Below are 22,660 nucleotides of genomic sequence, written 5' to 3'. Positions count from 1 at the left end.
TGCCAAGCTTCCAAAAATTACGAATCTCCAGAAATCTCAGCAAATATTTTTTCACCCAAACTGGATGATACTTTCAGGTAATGATCAGTACACTAAGGCGACTTGGTTCCCCAAATTTCGGTCTTCTATGTTGAAGCGTTCATTTCCAGTAACAGTTTGAATTTTTAGGTTTCACTCTGTTTTCTCCTATATTGATAGATGTATTTGGAACTCTAAATCCAACACGGTTTGTGCTAGCTTCTTGAAACTTGACACCACAAAGTAGTTTCATGTTCTCTCTCTACGTTTTGTTTCCTCTTGATGTAGCCCTAAGCAGTGACTGGCGAGAAACACTTTCATGGGAAGGGGTTGCCAAGCTTCCAAAAATTACGAATCTCCAGAAATCTCAGCCAATATATTTTCACCCAAACTGGATGATACTTTCAGGTAATGATCAGTACACTAAGGCGACTTGGTTCCCCAAATTACGTTCTTCTATGTTGAAGCGTTCATTTCCAGTAACAGTTTGAATTTTTAGGTTTCACTGTTTTCTCCTATATTGATAGATGTATTTGGAACTCTAAATCCAACACGGTTTGTGCTAGCTTCTTGAAACTTGACACAACAAAGTAGTTTCACTTTCTATCTCTACGTTTTGTTTCCTCTTGATGTAGCCCTAAGCAGTGACTGGCGAGAAACACTTTCATGGGAAGGGGTTGCCAAGCTTCCAAAAATTACGAATCTCCAGAAATCTCAGCAAATATTTTTTCACCCAAACTGGATGATACTTTCAGGTAATGATCAGTACACTAATGCGACTTGGTTCCCCAAATTTCGTTCTTCTATGTTGAAGCGTTCATTTCCAGTAACAGTTTGAATTTTTAGGTTTCACTCTGTTTTCTCCTATATTGATAGATGTATTTGGAACTCTAAATCCATCACGGTTTGTGCTAGCTTCTTGAAACTTGACACAACAAAGTAGTTTCACGTTCTATCTCTACGTTTGGTTTCCTCTTGATGTAGCCCTAAGCAGTGACTGGCGAGAAACACTTTCATGGGAAGGGGTTGCCAAGCTTCCAAAAATTACGAATCTCCAGAAATCTCAGCAAATATTTTTTCACCCAAACTGGATGATACTTTCAGGTAATGATCAGTACACTAAGGCGACTTGGTTCCACAAATTCGTTCTTCTATGTTGAAGCGTTCAATTCCAGTAACAGTTTGAATTTTTAGGTTTCACTCTGTTTTCTCCTATATTGATAGATGTATTTGGAACTCTAAATCCAACACGGTTTGTGCTAGCTTCTTGAAACTTGACACAACAAAGTAGTTTCACGTTTTATCTCTACGTTTTGTTTCCTCTTGATGTAGCCCTAAGCAGTGACTGGCAAGAAACCCTTTCATGGGAAGGGGTTGCCACGCTTCCAAAAATTACGAATCTCCAGAAATCTCAGCAAATATTTTTTCACCCAAACTGGATGATACTTTCAGGTAATGATCAGTACACTAAGGCGACTTGGTTCCCCAAATTTCGTTCTTCTATGTTGAAGCGTTCATTTCCAGTAACAGTTTGAATTTTTAGGTTTCACTCTGTTTTCTCCTATATTGATAGATGTATTTGGAACTCTAAATCCAACACCGTTTGTGCTAGCTTCTTGAAACTTGTCACAACAAAGTAGTTTCACGTTCTATCTCTACCTTTTGTTTCCTTTTGATGTAGCCCTAAGCAGTGACTGGCGAGAAACACTTTCATGGGAAGGGGTTGCCAAGCTTCCAAAAATTACGAATCTCCAGAAATCTCAGCAAATATTTTTTCACCCAAACTGGATGATACTTTCAGGTAATGATCAGTACACTAAGGCGACTTGGTTCCCCAAATTTCGGTCTTCTATGTTGAAGCGTTCATTTCCAGTAACAGTTTGAATTTTTAGGTTTCACTCTGTTTTCTCCTATATTGATAGATGTATTTGGAACTCTAAATCCAACACGGTTTGTGCTAGCTTCTTGAAACTTGACACCACAAAGTAGTTTCATGTTCTCTCTCTACGTTTTGTTTCCTCTTGATGTAGCCCTAAGCAGTGACTGGCGAGAAACACTTTCATGGGAAGGGGTTGCCAAGCTTCCAAAAATTACGAATCTCCAGAAATCTCAGCAAATATTGTTTCACCCAAACTGGATGATACTTTCAGGTAATGATCAGTACACTAAGGCGACTTGGTTCCCCAAATTTCGTTCTTCTATGTTGAAGCGTTCATTTCCAGTAACAGGTTGAATTTTTAGGTTTCACTCTGTTTTCTCCTATATTGATAGATGTATTTGGAACTCTAAATCCAACACGGTTTCTGCTAGCTTCTTGAAACTTGACACAACAAAGTAGTTCCACGTTCTATCTCTACGTTTTGTTTCCTCTTGATGTAGCCCTAAGCAGTGACTGGCGAGAAACACTTTCATGGGAAGGGGTTGCCAAGCTTCCAAAAATTACGAATCTCCAGAAATCTCAGCCAATATATTTTCACCCAAACTGGATGATACTTTCAGGTAATGATCAGTACACTAAGGCGACTTGGTTCCCCAAATTACGTTCTTCTATGTTGAAGCGTTCATTTCCAGTAACAGTTTGAATTTTTAGGTTTCACTGTTTTCTCATATATTGATAGATGTATTTGGAACTCTAAATCCAACACGGTTTGTGCTAGCTTCTTGAAACTTGACACAACAAAGTAGTTTCACTTTCTATCTCTACGTTTTGTTTCCTCTTGATGTAGCCCTAAGCAGTGACTGGCGAGAAACACTTTCATGGGAAGGGGTTGCCAAGCTTCCAAAAATTACGAATCTCCAGAAATCTCAGCAAATATTTTTTCACCCAAACTGGATGATACTTTCAGGTAATGATCAGTACACTAATGCGACTTGGTTCCCCAAATTTCGTTCTTCTATGTTGAAGCGTTCATTTCCAGTAACAGTTTGAATTTTTAGGTTTCACTCTGTTTTCTCCTATATTGATAGATGTATTTGGAACTCTAAATCCAACACGGTTTGTGCTAGCTTCTTGAAACTTGACACAACAAAGTAGTTTCACGTTCTATATCTACGTTTTGTTTCCTCTTGATGTAGCCCTAAGCAGTGACTGGCGAGAAACACTTTCATAGGAAGGGGTTGCCAAGCTTCCAAAAATTACGAATCTCCAGAAATCTCAGCCAATATTTTTTCACCCAAACTGGATGATACTTTCAGGTAATGATCAGTACACTAAGGCGACTTGGTTCCCCAAATTTCGTTCTTCTATGTTGAAGCGTTCATTTCCAGTAACAGTTTGAATTTTTAGGTTTCACTCTGTTTTCTCCTATATTGATAGATGTATTTGGAACTCTAAATCCAACACCGTTTGTGCTAGCTTCTTGAAACTTGTCACAACAAAGTAGTTTCACGTTCTATCTCTACCTTTTGTTTCCTCTTGATGTAGCCCTAAGCAGTGACTGGCGAGAAACACTTTCATGGGAAGGGGTTGCCAAGCTTCCAAAAATTACGAATCTCCAGAAATCTCAGCAAATATTTTTTCACCCAAACTGGATGATACTTTCAGGTAATGATCAGTAATCTAAGGCGACTTGGTTCCCCAAATTTCGTTCTTCTATGTTGAAGCGTTCATTTCCAGTAACAGTTTGAATTTTTAGGTTTCACTCTGTTTTCTCCTATATTGATAGATGTATTTGGAACTCTAAATCCAACACGGTTTGTGCTAGCTTCTTGAAACTTGACACCACAAAGTAGTTTCATGTTCTCTCTCTACGTTTTGTTTCCTCTTGATGTAGCCCTAAGCAGTGACTGGGGAGAAACACTTTCATGGGAAGGGGTTGCCAAGCTTCCAAAAATTACGAATCTCCAGAAATCTCAGCAAATATTTTTTCACCCAAACTGGATGATACTTTCAGGTAATGATCAGTACACTAAGGCGACTTGGTTCTCCAAATTTCGTTCTTCTATGTTGAAGCGTTCATTTCCAGTAACAGTTTCAATTTTTAGGTTTCACTCTGTTTTCTCCTATATTGATAGATGTATTTGGAACTCTAAATCCAACACGGTTTGTGCTAGCTTCTTGAAACTTGACACAACAAAGTAGTTTCACGTTCTATCTCTACGTTTTGTTTCCTCTTGATGTAGCCCTAAGCAGTGACAGGCGAGAAACACTTTCATGGGAAGGGGTTGCCAAGCTTCCAAAAATTACGAATCTCCAGAAATCTCAGCAAATATTTTTTCACCCAAACTGGATGATACTTTCAGGTAATGATCAGTACACTAAGGCGACTTGGTTCCCCAAATTTCATTCTTCTATGTTGAAGCGTTCATTTCCAGTAACAGTTTGAATTTTTAGGTTTCACTCTGTTTTCTCCTATATTGATAGTTGTATTTGGAACTCTAAATCCAACACGGTTTGTGCTAGCTTCTTGAAACTTGACACAACAAAGTAGTTTCACGTTCTATATCTACGTTTTGTTTCCTCTTGATGTAGCCCTAAGCAGTGACTGGCGAGAAACACTTTCATGGGAAGGGGTTGCCAAGCTTCCAAAAATTACGAATCTCCAGAAATCTCAGCAAATATTTTTTCACCCAAACTGGATGATACTTTCAGGTAATGATCAGTACACTAAGGCGACTTGGTTCCCCAAATTTCGTTCTTCTATGTTGAAGCGTTCATTTCCAGTAACAGTTTGAATTTTTAGGTTTCACTCTGTTTTCTCCTATATTGATAGATGTATTTGGAACTCTAAATCCAACACGGTTTGTGCTAGCTTCTTGAAACTTGACACAACAGAGTAGTCTCACGTTCTATCTCTACATTTTGTTTCCTCTTAATGGAGCCCTAAGCAGTGACTGGCGAGAAACCCTTTCATGGAAGGGGGTTGCCAAGCTTCCAAAAATTACGAATCTCCAGAAATCTCAGCAAATATTTTTTCACCCAAACTGGATGATACTTTCAGGTAATGATCAGTACACTAAGGCGACTTGGTTCCCCAAATTTCGTTCTTCTATGTTGAAGCGTTCATTTCCAGTAACAGTTTGAATTTTTAGGTTTCACTCTGTTTTCTCCTATATTGATAGATGTATTTGGAACTCTAAATCCAACACGGTTTCTGCTAGCTTCTTGAAACTTGACACAACAAAGTAGTTTCACGTTCTATCTCTACGTTTTGTTTCCTCTTGATGTAGCCCTAAGCAGTGACTGGCGAGAAACACTTTCATGGGAAGGGGTTGCCAAGCTTCCAAAAATTACGAATCTCCAGAAATGTCAGCAAATATTTTTTCACCCAAACTGGATGATACTTTCAGGTAATGATCAGTACACTAAGGCGACTTGTTTCCCCAAATTTCGTTCTTCTATGTTGAAGCGTTCATTTCCAGTAACAGTTTGAATTTTTAGGTTTCACTCTGTTTTCTCCTATATTAATAGATGTATTTGGAACTCTAAATCCAACACGGTTTGTGCTAGGTTCTTTAAACTTGTCACAACAAAGTAGTTTCACGTTCTATATCTACGTTTTGTTTCCTCTTGATGTAGCCCTAAGCAGTGATTGGCGAGAAACACTTTCATGGGAAGGGGTTGCCAAGCTTCCAAAAATTACGAATCTCCAGAAATCTCAGCAAATATTTTTTCACCCAAACTGGATGATACTTTCAGGTAATGATCAGTACACTAAGGTGACTTGGTTCCCCAAATTTCGTTCTTCTATGTTGAAGCGTTCATTTCCAGTAACAGTTTGAATTTTTAGGTTTCACTCTGTTTTCTCCTATATTGATAGATGTATTTGGAACTCTAAATCCAACACGGTTTGTGCTAGCTTCTTGAAACTTGTCACAGCAAAGTAGTTTCACGTTCTATCTCTACGTTTTTTTTCCTCTTGATGTAGCCCTAAGCAGTGACTGGCGAGAAACACTTTCATGGGAAGGGGTTGCCAAGCTTCCAAAAATTACGAAACTCCAGAAATCTCAGCAAATATTTTTTCACCCAAATTGGATGATACTTTCAAGTAATGATCAGTACACTAAGGCGACTTGGTTCCCCAAATTTCGTTCTTCTATATTGAAGCGTTCATTTCCAGTAACAGTTTGAAATTTTAGGTTTCACTCTGTTTTCTCCTATATTGATAGATGTATTTGGAACTCTAAATCCAACACGGTTTTTGCTACCTTCTTGAAACTTGACACAACAAAATAGTTTCACGTTCTATCTCTACGTTTTGTTTCCTCTTAATGGAGCCCTAAGCAGTGACTGGCGAGAAACCCTTTCATGGAACGTGGTTGCCAAGCTTCCAAAAATTACGAATCTCCAGAAATCTCAGCAAATATTTTTTCACCCAAACTGGATGATACTTTCAGGTAATGATCAGTACACTAAGGCGACTTGGTTCCCCAAATTTCGTTCTTCTATGTTGAAGCGTTCATTTCCAGTAACAGTTTGAATTTTTAGGTTTCACTCTGTTTTCTCCTATATTGATAGATGTATTTGGAACTCTAAATCCAACACGGTTTGTGCTAGCTTCTTGAAACTTGACACAACAGAGTAGTCTCACGTTCTATCTCTACATTTTGTTTCCTCTTAATGGAGCCCTAAGCAGTGACTGGCGAGAAACCCTTTCATGGAAGGGGGTTGCCAAGCTTCCAAAAATTACGAATCTCCAGAAATCTCAGCAAATATTTTTTCACCCAAACTGGATGATACTTTCAGGTAATGATCAGTACACTAAGGCGACTTGGTTCCCCAAATTTCGTTCTTCTATGTTGAAGCGTTCATTTCCAGTAACAGTTTGAATTTTTAGGTTTCACTCTGTTTTCTCCTATATTGATAGATGTATTTGGAACTCTAAATCCAACACGGTTTCTGCTAGCTTCTTGAAACTTGACACAACAAAGTAGTTTCACGTTCTATCTCTACGTTTTGTTTCCTCTTGATGTAGCCCTAAGCAGTGACTGGCGAGAAACACTTTCATGGGAAGGGGTTGCCAAGCTTCCAAAAATTACGAATCTCCAGAAATGTCAGCAAATATTTTTTCACCCAAACTGGATGATACTTTCAGGTAATGATCAGTACACTAAGGCGACTTGTTTCCCCAAATTTCGTTCTTCTATGTTGAAGCGTTCATTTCCAGTAACAGTTTGAATTTTTAGGTTTCACTCTGTTTTCTCCTATATTAATAGATGTATTTGGAACTCTAAATCCAACACGGTTTGTGCTAGGTTCTTTAAACTTGTCACAACAAAGTAGTTTCACGTTCTATATCTACGTTTTGTTTCCTCTTGATGTAGCCCTAAGCAGTGATTGGCGAGAAACACTTTCATGGGAAGGGGTTGCCAAGCTTCCAAAAATTACGAATCTCCAGAAATCTCAGCAAATATTTTTTCACCCAAACTGGATGATACTTTCAGGTAATGATCAGTACACTAAGGTGACTTGGTTCCCCAAATTTCGTTCTTCTATGTTGAAGCGTTCATTTCCAGTAACAGTTTGAATTTTTAGGTTTCACTCTGTTTTCTCCTATATTGATAGATGTATTTGGAACTCTAAATCCAACACGGTTTGTGCTAGCTTCTTGAAACTTGTCACAGCAAAGTAGTTTCACGTTCTATCTCTACGTTTTTTTTCCTCTTGATGTAGCCCTAAGCAGTGACTGGCGAGAAACACTTTCATGGGAAGGGGTTGCCAAGCTTCCAAAAATTACGAAACTCCAGAAATCTCAGCAAATATTTTTTCACCCAAATTGGATGATACTTTCAAGTAATGATCAGTACACTAAGGCGACTTGGTTCCCCAAATTTCGTTCTTCTATATTGAAGCGTTCATTTCCAGTAACAGTTTGAAATTTTAGGTTTCACTCTGTTTTCTCCTATATTGATAGATGTATTTGGAACTCTAAATCCAACACGGTTTTTGCTACCTTCTTGAAACTTGACACAACAAAATAGTTTCACGTTCTATCTCTACGTTTTGTATCCTCTTAATGGAGCCCTAAGCAGTGACTGGCGAGAAACCCTTTCATGGAACGTGGTTGCCAAGCTTCCAAAAATTACGAATCTCCAGAAATCTCAGCAAATATTTTTTCACCCAAACTGGATGATACTTTCAGGTAATGATCAGTACACTAAGGCGACTTGGTTCCCCAAATTTCGTTCTTCTATGTTGAAGCGTTCATTTCCAGTAACAGTTTGAATTTTTAGGTTTCACTCTGTTTTCTCCTATATTGATAGATGTATTTGGAACTCTAAATCCAACACGGTTTGTGCTAGCTTCTTGAAACTTGACACAACAGAGTAGTCTCACGTTCTATCTCTACATTTTGTTTCCTCTTAATGGAGCCCTAAGCAGTGACTGGCGAGAAACCCTTTCATGGAAGGGGGTTGCCAAGCTTCCAAAAATTACGAATCTCCAGAAATCTCAGCAAATATTTTTTCACCCAAACTGGATGATACTTTCAGGTAATGATCAGTACACTAAGGCGACTTGGTTCCCCAAATTTCGTTCTTCTATGTTGAAGCGTTCATTTCCAGTAACAGTTTGAATTTTTAGGTTTCACTCTGTTTTCTCCTATATTGATAGATGTATTTGGAACTCTAAATCCAACACGGTTTCTGCTAGCTTCTTGAAACTTGACACAACAAAGTAGTTTCACGTTCTATCTCTACGTTTTGTTTCCTCTTGATGTAGCCCTAAGCAGTGACTGGCGAGAAACACTTTCATGGGAAGGGGTTGCCAAGCTTCCAAAAATTACGAATCTCCAGAAATGTCAGCAAATATTTTTTCACCCAAACTGGATGATACTTTCAGGTAATGATCAGTACACTAAGGCGACTTGTTTCCCCAAATTTCGTTCTTCTATGTTGAAGCGTTCATTTCCAGTAACAGTTTGAATTTTTAGGTTTCACTCTGTTTTCTCCTATATTAATAGATGTATTTGGAACTCTAAATCCAACACGGTTTGTGCTAGGTTCTTTAAACTTGTCACAACAAAGTAGTTTCACGTTCTATATCTACGTTTTGTTTCCTCTTGATGTAGCCCTAAGCAGTGATTGGCGAGAAACACTTTCATGGGAAGGGGTTGCCAAGCTTCCAAAAATTACGAATCTCCAGAAATCTCAGCAAATATTTTTTCACCCAAACTGGATGATACTTTCAGGTAATGATCAGTACACTAAGGTGACTTGGTTCCCCAAATTTCGTTCTTCTATGTTGAAGCGTTCATTTCCAGTAACAGTTTGAATTTTTAGGTTTCACTCTGTTTTCTCCTATATTGATAGATGTATTTGGAACTCTAAATCCAACACGGTTTGTGCTAGCTTCTTGAAACTTGTCACAGCAAAGTAGTTTCACGTTCTATCTCTACGTTTTTTTTCCTCTTGATGTAGCCCTAAGCAGTGACTGGCGAGAAACACTTTCATGGGAAGGGGTTGCCAAGCTTCCAAAAATTACGAAACTCCAGAAATCTCAGCAAATATTTTTTCACCCAAATTGGATGATACTTTCAAGTAATGATCAGTACACTAAGGCGACTTGGTTCCCCAAATTTCGTTCTTCTATATTGAAGCGTTCATTTCCAGTAACAGTTTGAAATTTTAGGTTTCACTCTGTTTTCTCCTATATTGATAGATGTATTTGGAACTCTAAATCCAACACGGTTTTTGCTACCTTCTTGAAACTTGACACAACAAAATAGTTTCACGTTCTATCTCTACGTTTTGTTTCCTCTTAATGGAGCCCTAAGCAGTGACTGGCGAGAAACCCTTTCATGGAACGTGGTTGCCAAGCTTCCAAAAATTACGAATCTCCAGAAATCTCAGCAAATATTTTTTCACCCAAACTGGATGATACTTTCAGGTAATGATCAGTACACTAAGGCGACTTGGTTCCCCAAATTTCGTTCTTCTATGTTGAAGCGTTCATTTCCAGTAACAGTTTGAATTTTTAGGTTTCACTCTGTTTTCTCCTATATTGATAGATGTATTTGGAACTCTAAATCCAACACGGTTTCTGCTAGCTTCTTGAAACTTGACACAACAAAGTAGTTTCACTTTCTATCTCTACGTTTTGTTTCCTCTTGATGTAGCTCTAAGCAGTGACTGGCGAGAAACACTTTCATGGGAAGGGGTTGCCAAGCTTCCAAAAATTACGAATCTCCAGAAATCTCAGCAAATATTTTTTCACCCAAACTGGATGATACTTTCAGGTAATGATCAGTACACTAAGGCGACTTGGTTCCCCAAATTTCGTTCTTCTATGTTGAAGCGTTCATTTCCAGTAACAGTTTCAATTTTTAGGTTTCACTCTGTTTTCTCCTATATTGATAGATGTATTTGGAACTCTAAATCCAACACGGTTTGTGCTAGCTTCTTGAAACTTGACACAACAAAGTAGTTTCACGTTCTATCTCTACGATTTGTTTCCTCTTGATGTAGCCCTAAGCAGTGACTGGCGAGAAACACTTTCATGGGAAGGGGTTGCCAAGCTTCCAAAAATTACGAATCTCCAGAAATCTCAGCAAATATTTTTTCACCCAAACTGGATGATACTTTCAGGTAATGATCAGTACACTAAGGCGACTTGGTTCCCCAAATTTCATTCTTCTATGTTGAAGCGTTCATTTCCAGTAACAGTTTGAATTTTTAGGTTTCACTCTGTTTTCTCCTATATTGATAGTTGTATTTGGAACTCTAAATCCAACACGGTTTGTGCTAGCTTCTTGAAACTTGACACAACAAAGTAGTTTCACATTCTATCTCTACATTTTGTTTCCTCTTGATGTAGCCCTAAGCAGTGACTGGCGAGAACCACTTTCATGTGAAGGGGTTGCCAAGCTTCCAAAAATTACGAATCTCCAGAAATCTCAGCAAATATTTTTTCACCCAAACTGGATGATACTTTCAGGTAATGATCAGTACACTAAGGCGACTTGGTTCCCCAAATTTCGTTCTTCTATGTTGAAGCGTTCATTTCCAGTAACAGTTTGAATTTTTAGGTTTCACTCTGTTTTCTCCTATATTGATAGATGTATTTGGAACTCTAAATCCAACACGGTTTGTGCTAGCTTCTTGAAACTTGACACAACAAAATAGTTTCACGTTCTATCTCTACGTTTTGTTTCCTCTTGATGTAGCCCTAAGCAGTGACTGGAGAGAAACCCTTTCATGGAACGGGGTTGCCAAGCTTCCAAAAATTACGAATCTCCAGAAATCTCAGCAAATATTTTTTCACCCAAACTGGATGATACTTTCAGGTAATGATCAGTACACTAAGGCGACTTGGTTCCCCAAATTTCGTTCTTCTATGTTGAAGCGTTCATTTCCAGTAACAGTTTGAATTTTTAGGTTTCACTCTGTTTTCTCCTATATTGATAGAGGTATTTGGAAATCTAAATCCAACACGGTTTGTGCTAGCTTCTTGAAACTTGTCACAACAAAGTATTTTCACGTTCTATATCTACGTTTTGTTTCCTCTTGATGTAGCCCTAAGCAGTGACTGGCGAGAAACACTTTCATGGGAAGGGGTTGCCAAGCTTCCAAAAATTACGAATCTCCAGAAATCTCAGCAAATATTTTTTCACCCAAACTGGATGATACTTTCAGGTAATGATCAGTACACTAAGGCGACTTGGTTCCCCAAATTTCGTTCTTCTATGTTGAAGCGTTCATTTCCAGTAACAGTTTGAATTTTTAGGTTTCACTCTGTTTTCTCCTATATTGATAGATGTATTTGGAACTCTAAATCCAACACGGTTTGTGCTAGCTTCTTGAAACTTGACACAACAAAGTAGTCTCACGTTCTATCTCTACGTTTTGTTTCCTCTTAATGGAGCCCTAAGCAGTGACTGGCGAGAAACCCTTTCATGGAAGGGGGTTGCCAAGCTTCCAAAAATTACGAATCTCCAGAAATCTCAGCAAATATTTTTTCACCCAAACTGGATGATACTTTCAGGTAATGATCAGTACACTAAGGCGACTTGGTTCCCCAAATTTCGTTCTTCTATGTTGAAGCGTTCATTTCCAGTAACAGTTTGAATTTTTAGGTTTCACTCTGTTTTCTCCTATATTGATAGATGTATTTGGAACTCTAAATCCAACACGGTTTGTGCTAGCTTCTTGAAACTTGACACAACAAAGTAGTCTCACGTTCTATCTCTACGTTTTGTTTCCTCTTAATGGAGCCCTAAGCAGTGACTGGCGAGAAACCCTTTCATGGAAGGGGGTTGCCAAGCTTCCAAAAATTACGAATCTCCAGAAATCTCAGCAAATATTTTTTCACCCAAACTGGATGATACTTTCAGGTAATGATCAGTACACTAAGGCGACTTGGTTCCCCAAATTTCGTTCTTCTATGTTGAAGCGTTCATTTCCAGTAACAGTTTGAATTTTTAGGTTTCACTCTGTTTTCTCCTATATTGATAGATGTATTTGGAACTCTAAATCCAACACGGTTTGTGCTAGCTTCTTGAAACTTGACACCACAAAGTAGTTTCATGTTCTCTCTCTACGTTTTGTTTCCTCTTGATGTAGCCCTAAGCAGTGACTGGCGAGAAACACTTTCATGGGAAGGGGTTGCCAAGCTTCCAAAAATTACGAATCTCCAGAAATCTCAGCAAATATTTTTTCACCCAAACTGGATGATACTTTCAGGTAATGATCAGTACACTAAGGCGACTTGGTTCCCCAAATTTCGTTCTTCTATGTTGAAGCGTTCATTTCCAGTAACAGTTTCAATTTTTAGGTTTCACTCTGTTTTCTCCTATATTGATAGATGTATTTGGAACTCTAAATCCAACACGGTTTGTGCTAGCTTCTTGAAACTTGACAAAACAAAGTAGTTTCACGTTCTATCTCTACGTTTTGTTTCCTCTTGATGTAGCCCTAAGCAGTGACTGGTGAGAAACACTTTCATGGGAAGGGGTTGCCAAGCTTCCAAAAATTACGAATCTCCAGAAATCTCAGCAAATATTTTTTCACCCAAACTGGATGATACTTTCAGGTAATGATCAGTACACTAAGGCGACTTGGTTCCCCAAATTTCATTCTTCTATGTTGAAGCGTTCATTTCCAGTAACAGTTTGAATTTTTAGGTTTCACTCTGTTTTCTCCTATATTGATAGTTGTATTTGGAACTCTAAATCCAACACGGTTTGTGCTAGCTTCTTGAAACTTGACACAACAAAGTAGTTTCACGTTCTATTTCTACGTTTTGTTTCCTCTTGATGTAGCCCTAAGCAGTGACTGGCGAGAAACACTTTCATGGGAAGGGGTTGCCAAGCTTCCAAAAATTACGAATCTCCAGAAATCTCAGCAAATATTTTTTCACCCAAACTGGATGATACTTTCAGGTAATGATCAGTACACTAAGGCGACTTGGTTCCCCAAATTTCATTCTTCTATGTTGAAGCGTTCATTTCCAGTAACAGTTTGAATTTTTAGGTTTCACTCTGTTTTCTCCTATATTGATAGATGTATTTGGAACTCTAAATCCAACACGGTTTGTGCTAGCTTCTTGAAACTTGACACAACAGAGTAGTCTCACGTTCTATCTCTACATTTTGTTTCCTCTTAATGGAGCCCTAAGCAGTGACTGGCGAGAAACCCTTTCATGGAAGGGGGTTGCCAAGCTTCCAAAAATTACGAATCTCCAGAAATCTCAGCAAATATTTTTTCACCCAAACTGGATGATACTTTCAGGTAATGATCAGTACACTAAGGCGACTTGGTTCCCCAAATTTCGTTCTTCTATGTTGAAGCGTTCATTTCCAGTAACAGTTTGAATTTTTAGGTTTCACTCTGTTTTCTCCTACATTGATAGATGTATTTGGAACTCTAAATCCAACACGGTTTGTGCTAGCTTCTTGAAACTTGACACAACAAAGTAGTTTCACGTTCTCTCTCTACGTTTTGTTTCCTCTTGATGTAGCCCTAAGCAGTGACTGGCGAGAAACACTTTCATGGGAAGGGGTTGCCAAGCTTCCAAAAATTACGAATCTCCAGAAATCTCAGCAAATATTTTTTCACCCAAACTGGATGATACTTTCAGGTATTGATCAGTACACTAAGGCGACTTGGTTCCCCAAATTTCGTTCTTCTATGTTGAAGCGTTCATTTCCAGTAACAGTTTCAATTTTTAGGTTTCACTCTGTTTTCTCCTATATTGATAGATGTATTTGGAACTCTAAATCCAACACGGTTTGTGCTAGCTTCTTGAAACTTGACAAAACAAAGTAGTTTCACGTTCTATCTCTACGTTTTGTTTCCTCTTGATGTAGCCCTAAGCAGTGACTGGTGAGAAACACTTTCATGGGAAGGGGTTGCCAAGCTTCCAAAAATTACGAATCTCCAGAAATCTCAGCAAATATTTTTTCACCCAAACTGGATGATACTTTCAGGTAATGATCAGTACACTAAGGCGACTTGGTTCCCCAAATTTCATTCTTCTATGTTGAAGCGTTCATTTCCAGTAACAGTTTGAATTTTTAGGTTTCACTCTGTTTTCTCCTATATTGATAGTTGTATTTGGAACTCTAAATCCAACACGGTTTGTGCTAGCTTCTTGAAACTTGACACAACAAAGTAGTTTCACGTTCTATTTCTACGTTTTGTTTCCTCTTGATGTAGCCCTAAGCAGTGACTGGCGAGAAACACTTTCATGGGAAGGGGTTGCCAAGCTTCCAAAAATTACGAATCTCCAGAAATCTCAGCAAATATTTTTTCACCCAAACTGGATGATACTTTCAGGTAATGATCAGTACACTAAGGCGACTTGGTTCCCCAAATTTCATTCTTCTATGTTGAAGCGTTCATTTCCAGTAACAGTTTGAATTTTTAGGTTTCACTCTGTTTTCTCCTATATTGATAGATGTATTTGGAACTCTAAATCCAACACGGTTTGTGCTAGCTTCTTGAAACTTGACACAACAGAGTAGTCTCACGTTCTATCTCTACATTTTGTTTCCTCTTAATGGAGCCCTAAGCAGTGACTGGCGAGAAACCCTTTCATGGAAGGGGGTTGCCAAGCTTCCAAAAATTACGAATCTCCAGAAATCTCAGCAAATATTTTTTCACCCAAACTGGATGATACTTTCAGGTAATGATCAGTACACTAAGGCGACTTGGTTCCCCAAATTTCGTTCTTCTATGTTGAAGCGTTCATTTCCAGTAACAGTTTGAATTTTTAGGTTTCACTCTGTTTTCTCCTACATTGATAGATGTATTTGGAACTCTAAATCCAACACGGTTTGTGCTAGCTTCTTGAAACTTGACACAACAAAGTAGTTTCACGTTCTATCTCTACGTTTTGTTTCCTCTTGATGTAGCCCTAAGCAGTGACTGGCGAGAAACACTTTCATGGGAAGGGGTTGCCAAGCTTCCAAAAATTACGAATCTCCAGAAATGTCAGCAAATATTTTTTCACCCAAACTGGATGATACTTTCAGGTAATGATCAGTACACTAAGGCGACTTGGTTCCCCAAATTTCGTTCTTCTATGTTGAAGCGTTCATTTCCAGTAACAGTTTGAATTTTTAGGTTTCACTCTGTTTTCTCCTATATTAATAGATGTATTTGGAACTCTAAATCCAACACGGTTTGTGCTAGGTTCTTTAAACTTGTCACAACAAAGTAGTTTCACGTTCTATATCTACGTTTTGTTTCCTCTTGATGTAGCCCTAAGCAGTGATTGGCGAGAAACACTTTCATGGGAAGGGGTTGCCAAGCTTCCAAAAATTACGAATCTCCAGAAATCTCAGCCAATATTTTTTCACCCAAACTGGATGATACTTTTAGGTAATGATCAGTACACTAAGGCGACTTGGTTCCCCAAATTTCGTTCTTCTATGTTGAAGCGTTCATTTCCAGTAACAGTTTGAATTTTTAGGTTTCACTCTGTTTTCTCCTATATTGATAGATGTATTTGGAACTCTAAATCCAACACCGTTTGTGCTAGCTTCTTGAAACTTGTCACAACAAAGTAGTTTCACGTTCTATCTCTACCTTTTGTTTCCTCTTGATGTAGCCCTAAGCAGTGACTGGCGAGAAACACTTTCATGGGAAGGGGTTGCCAAGCTTCCAAAAATTACGAATCTCCAGAAATCTCAGCCAATATTTTTTCACCCAAACTGGATGATACTTTCAGGTAATGATCAGTACACTAAGGCGACTTGGTTCCCCAAATTTCGTTCTTCTATGTTGAAGCGTTCATTTCCAGTAACAGTTTGAATTTTTAGGTTTCACTCTGTTTTCTCCTATATTGATAGATGTATTTGGAACTCTAAATCCAACACGGTTTGTGCTAGCTTCTTGAAACTTGACACCACAAAGTAGTTTCATGTTCTCTCTCTACGTTTTGTTTCCTCTTGATGTAGCCCTAAGCAGTGACTGGCGAGAAACACTTTCATGGGAAGGGGTTGCCAAGCTTCCAAAAATTACGAATCTCCAGAAATCTCAGCAAATATTTTTTCACCCAAACTGGATGATACTTTCAGGTAATGATCAGTACACTAAGGCGACTTGGTTCCCCAAATTTCGTTCTTCTATGTTGAAGCGTTCATTTCCAGTAACAGTTTCAATTTTTAGGTTTCACTCTGTTTTCTCCTATATTGATAGATGTATTTGGAACTCTAAATCCAACACGGTTTGTGCTAGCTTCTTGAAACTTGACACAACAAAGTAGTTTCACGTTCTATCTCTACGTTTTGTTTCCTCTTGATGTAGCCCTAAGCAGTGACTGGTGAGAAACACTTTCATGGGAAGGGGTTGCCAAGCTTCCAAAAATTACGAATCTCCAGAAATCTCAGCAAATATTTTTTCACCCAAACTGGATGATACTTTCAGGTAATGATCAGTACACTAAGGCGACTTGGTTCCCCAAATTTCATTCTTCTATGTTGAAGCGTTCATTTCCAGTAACAGTTTGAATTTTTAGGTTTCACTCTGTTTTCTCCTATATTGATAGTTGTATTTGGAACTCTAAATCCAACACGGTTTCTGCTAGCTTCTTGAAACTTGACACAACAAAGTAGTTTCACGTTCTATATCTACGTTTTGTTTCCTCTTGATGTAGCCCTAAGCAGTGACTGGCGAGAAACACTTTCATGGGAAGGGGTTGCCAAGCTTCCAAAAATTACGAATCTCCAGAAATCTCAGCAAATATTTTTTCACCCAAACTGGATGATACGTTCAGGTAATGATCAGTACACTAAGGCGACTTGGTTCCCCAAATTTCGTTCTTCTATGTTGAAGCGTTCATTTCCAGTAACAGTTTGAATTTTTTGGTTTCACTCTGTTTTCTCCTATATTGATAGATGTATTTGGAACTCTAAATCCAACACGGTTTGTGCTAGCTTCTTGAAACTTGACACAACAGAGTAGTCTCACGTTCTATCTCTACATTTTGTTTCCTCTTAATGGAGCCCTAAGCAGTGACTGGCGAGAAACCCTTTCATGGAAGGGGGTTGCCAAGCTTCCCAAAATAACGAATCTCCAGAAATCTCAGCAAATATTTTTTCACCCAAACTGGATGATACTTTCAGGTAATGATCAGTACACTAAGGCGACTTGGTTCCCCAAATTTCGTTCTTCTATGTTGAAGCGTTCATTTCCAGTAACAGTTTGAATTTTTAGGTTTCACTCTGTTTTCTCCTATATTGATAGAGGTATTTGGAAATCTAAATCCAACACGGTTTGTGCTAGCTTCTTGAAACTTGTCACAACAAAGTATTTTCACGTTCTATATCTACGTTTTGTTTCCTCTTGATGTAGCCCTAAGCAGTGACTGGCGAGAAACACTTTCATGGGAAGGGGTTGCCAAGCTTCCAAAAATTACGAATCTCCAGAAATCTCAGCAAATATTTTTTCACCCAAACTGGATGATACTTTCAGGTAATGATCAGTACACTAAGGCGACTTGGTTCCCCAAATTTCGTTCTTCTATGTTGAAGCGTTCATTTCCAGTAACAGTTTGAATTTTTAGGTTTCACTCTGTTTTCTCCTATATTGATAGATGTATTTGGAACTCTAAATCCAACACGGTTTGTGCTAGCTTCTTGAAACTTGACACAACAAAGTAGTCTCACGTTCTATCTCTACGTTTTGTTTCCTCTTAATGGAGCCCTAAGCAGTGACTGGCGAGAAACCCTTTCATGGAAGGGGGTTGCCAAGCTTCCAAAAATTACGAATCTCCAGAAATCTCAGCAAATATTTTTTCACCCAAACTGGATGATACTTTCAGGTAATGATCAGTACACTAAGGCGACTTGGTTCCCCAAATTTCGTTCTTCTATGTTGAAGCGTTCATTTCCAGTAACAGTTTGAATTTTTAGGTTTCACTCTGTTTTCTCCTACATTGATAGATGTATTTGGAACTCTAAATCCAACACGGTTTGTGCTAGCTTCTTGAAACTTGACACAACAAAGTAGTTTCACGTTCTATCTCTACGTTTTGTTTCCTCTTGATGTAGCCCTAAGCAGTGACTGGCGAGAAACACTTTCATGGGAAGGGGTTGCCAAGCTTCCAAAAATTACGAATCTCCAGAAATGTCAGCAAATATTTTTTCACCCAAACTGGATGATACTTTCAGGTAATGATCAGTACACTAAGGCGACTTGGTTCCCCAAATTTCGTTCTTCTATGTTGAAGCGTTCATTTCCAGTAACAGTTTGAATTTTTAGGTTTCACTCTGTTTTCTCCTATATTAATAGATGTATTTGGAACTCTAAATCCAACACGGTTTGTGCTAGGTTCTTGAAACTTGTCACAACAAAGTAGTTTCACGTTCTATATCTACGTTTTGTTTCCTCTTGATGTAGCCCTAAGCAGTGATTGGCGAGAAACACTTTCATGGGAAGGGGTTGCCAAGCTTCCAAAAATTACGAATCTCCAGAAATCTCAGCCAATATTTTTTCACCCAAACTGGATGATACTTTCAGGTAATGATCAGTACACTAAGGCGACTTGGTTCCCCAAATTACGTTCTTCTATGTTGAAGCGTTCATTTCCAGTAACAGTTTGAATTTTTAGGTTTCACTCTGTTTTCTCCTATATTGATAGATGTATTTGGAACTCTAAATCCAACACCGTTTGTGCTAGCTTCTTGAAACTTGTCACAACAAAGTAGTTTCACGTTCTATCTCTACCTTTTGTTTCCTCTTGATGTAGCCCTAAGCAGTGACTGGCGAGAAACACTTTCATGGGAAGGGGTTGCCAAGCTTCCAAAAATTACGAATCTCCAGAAATCTCAGCCAATATTTTTTCACCCAAACTGGATGATACTTTCAGGTAATGATCAGTACACTAAGGCGACTTGGTTCCCCAAATTTCGTTCTTCTATGTTGAAGCGTTCATTTCCAGTAACAGTTTGAATTTTTAGGTTTCACTCTGTTTTCTCCTATATTGATAGATGTATTTGGAACTCTAAATCCAACACGGTTTGTGCTAGCTTCTTGAAACTTGACACCACAAAGTAGTTTCATGTTCTCTCTCTACGTTTTGTTTCCTCTTGATGTAGCCCTAAGCAGTGACTGGCGAGAAACACTTTCATGGGAAGGGGTTGCCAAGCTTCCAAAAATTACGAATCTCCAGAAATCTCAGCAAATATTTTTTCACCCAAACTGGATGATACTTTCAGGTAATGATCAGTACACTAAGGCGACTTGGTTCCCCAAATTTCGTTCTTCTATGTTGAAGCGTTCATTTCCAGTAACAGTTTCAATTTTTAGGTTTCACTCTGTTTTCTCCTATATTGATAGATGTATTTGGAACTCTAAATCCAACACGGTTTGTGCTAGCTTCTTGAAACTTGACACAACAAAGTAGTTTCACGTTCTATCTCTACGTTTTGTTTCCTCTTGATGTAGCCCTAAGCAGTGACTGGTGAGAAACACTTTCATGGGAAGGGGTTGCCAAGCTTCCAAAAATTACGAATCTCCAGAAATCTCAGCAAATATTTTTTCACCCAAACTGGATGATACTTTCAGGTAATGATCAGTACACTAAGGCGACTTGGTTCCCCAAATTTCATTCTTCTATGTTGAAGCGTTCATTTCCAGTAACAGTTTGAATTTTTAGGTTTCACTCTGTTTTCTCCTATATTGATAGTTGTATTTGGAACTCTAAATCCAACACGGTTTGTGCTAGCTTCTTGAAACTTGACACAACAAAGTAGTTTCACGTTCTATATCTACGTTTTGTTTCCTCTTGATGTAGCCCTAAGCAGTGACTGGCGAGAAACACTTTCATGGGAAGGGGTTGCCAAGCTTCCAAAAATTACGAATCTCCAGAAATCTCAGCAAATATTTTTTCACCCAAACTGGATGATACGTTCAGGTAATGATCAGTACACTAAGGCGACTTGGTTCCCCAAATTTCGTTCTTCTATGTTGAAGCGTTCATTTCCAGTAACAGTTTGAATTTTTTGGTTTCACTCTGTTTTCTCCTATATTGATAGATGTATTTGGAACTCTAAATCCAACACGGTTTGTGCTAGCTTCTTGAAACTTGACACAACAGAGTAGTCTCACGTTCTATCTCTACATTTTGTTTCCTCTTAATGGAGCCCTAAGCAGTGACTGGCGAGAAACCCTTTCATGGAAGGGGGTTGCCAAGCTTCCCAAAATAACGAATCTCCAGAAATCTCAGCAAATATTTTTTCACCCAAACTGGATGATACTTTCAGGTAATGATCAGTACACTAAGGCGACTTGGTTCCCCAAATTTCGTTCTTCTATGTTGAAGCGTTCATTTCCAGTAACAGTTTGAATTTTTAGGTTTCACTCTGTTTTCTCCTATATTGATAGAGGTATTTGGAAATCTAAATCCAACACGGTTTGTGCTAGCTTCTTGAAACTTGTCACAACAAAGTATTTTCACGTTCTATATCTACGTTTTGTTTCCTCTTGATGTAGCCCTAAGCAGTGACTGGCGAGAAACACTTTCATGGGAAGGGGTTGCCAAGCTTCCAAAAATTACGAATCTCCAGAAATCTCAGCAAATATTTTTTCACCCAAACTGGATGATACTTTCAGGTAATGATCAGTACACTAAGGCGACTTGGTTCCCCAAATTTCGTTCTTCTATGTTGAAGCGTTCATTTCCAGTAACAGTTTGAATTTTTAGGTTTCACTCTGTTTTCTCCTATATTGATAGATGTATTTGGAACTCTAAATCCAACACGGTTTGTGCTAGCTTCTTGAAACTTGACACAACAAAGTAGTCTCACGTTCTATCTCTACGTTTTGTTTCCTCTTAATGGAGCCCTAAGCAGTGACTGGCGAGAAACCCTTTCATGGAAGGGGGTTGCCAAGCTTCCAAAAATTACGAATCTCCAGAAATCTCAGCAAATATTTTTTCACCCAAACTGGATGATACTTTCAGGTAATGATCAGTACACTAAGGCGACTTGGTTCCCCAAATTTCGTTCTTCTATGTTGAAGCGTTCATTTCCAGTAACAGTTTGAATTTTTAGGTTTCACTCTGTTTTCTCCTATATTGATAGATGTATTTGGAACTCTAAATCCAACACGGTTTGTGCTAGCTTCTTGAAACTTGACACAACAAAGTAGTTTCACGTTCTATCACTACGTTTTGTTTCCTCTTGATGTAGCCCTAAGCAGTGACTGGTGAGAAACACTTTCATGGGAAGGTGTTGCCAAGCTTCCAAAAATTACGAATCTCCAGAAATCTCAGCAAATATTTTTTCACCCAAACTGGATGATACTTTCAGGTAATGATCAGTACACTAAGGCGACTTGGTTCCCCAAATTTCGTTCTTCTATGTTGAAGCGTTCATTTCCAGTAACAGTTTGAATTTTTAGGTTTCACTCTGTTTTCTCCTATATTGATAGATGTATTTGGAACTCTAAATCCAACACGGTTTGTGCTAGCTTCTTGAAACTTGACACCACAAAGTAGTTTCATGTTCTCTCTCTACGTTTTGTTTCCTCTTGATGTAGCCCTAAGCAGTGACTGGCGAGAAACACTTTCATGGGAAGGGGTTGCCAAGCTTCCAAAAATTACGAATCTCCAGAAATCTCAGCAAATATTTTTTCACCCAAACTGGATGATACTTTCAGGTAATGATCAGTACACTAAGGCGACTTGGTTCCCCAAATTTCGTTCTTCTATGTTGAAGCGTTCATTTCCAGTAACAGTTTCAATTTTTAGGTTTCACTCTGTTTTCTCCTATATTGATAGATGTATTTGGAACTCTAAATCCAACACGGTTTGTGCTAGCTTCTTGAAACTTGACAAAACAAAGTAGTTTCACGTTCTATCTCTACGTTTTGTTTCCTCTTGATGTAGCCCTAAGCAGTGACTGGTGAGAAACACTTTCATGGGAAGGGGTTGCCAAGCTTCCAAAAATTACGAATCTCCAGAAATCTCAGCAAATATTTTTTCACCCAAACTGGATGATACTTTCAGGTAATGATCAGTACACTAAGGCGACTTGGTTCCCCAAATTTCATTCTTCTATGTTGAAGCGTTCATTTCCAGTAACAGTTTGAATTTTTAGGTTTCACTCTGTTTTCTCCTATATTGATAGTTGTATTTGGAACTCTAAATCCAACACGGTTTGTGCTAGCTTCTTGAAACTTGACACAACAAAGTAGTTTCACGTTCTATTTCTACGTTTTGTTTCCTCTTGATGTAGCCCTAAGCAGTGACTGGCGAGAA

Source organism: Spermophilus citellus (assembly GCF_964194105.1).
Source record: "Spermophilus citellus genome assembly, chromosome: 2".
NCBI classification, from domain to species: domain Eukaryota; kingdom Metazoa; phylum Chordata; class Mammalia; order Rodentia; family Sciuridae; genus Spermophilus; species Spermophilus citellus.
This window is presented reverse-complemented; position numbering follows the sequence as displayed.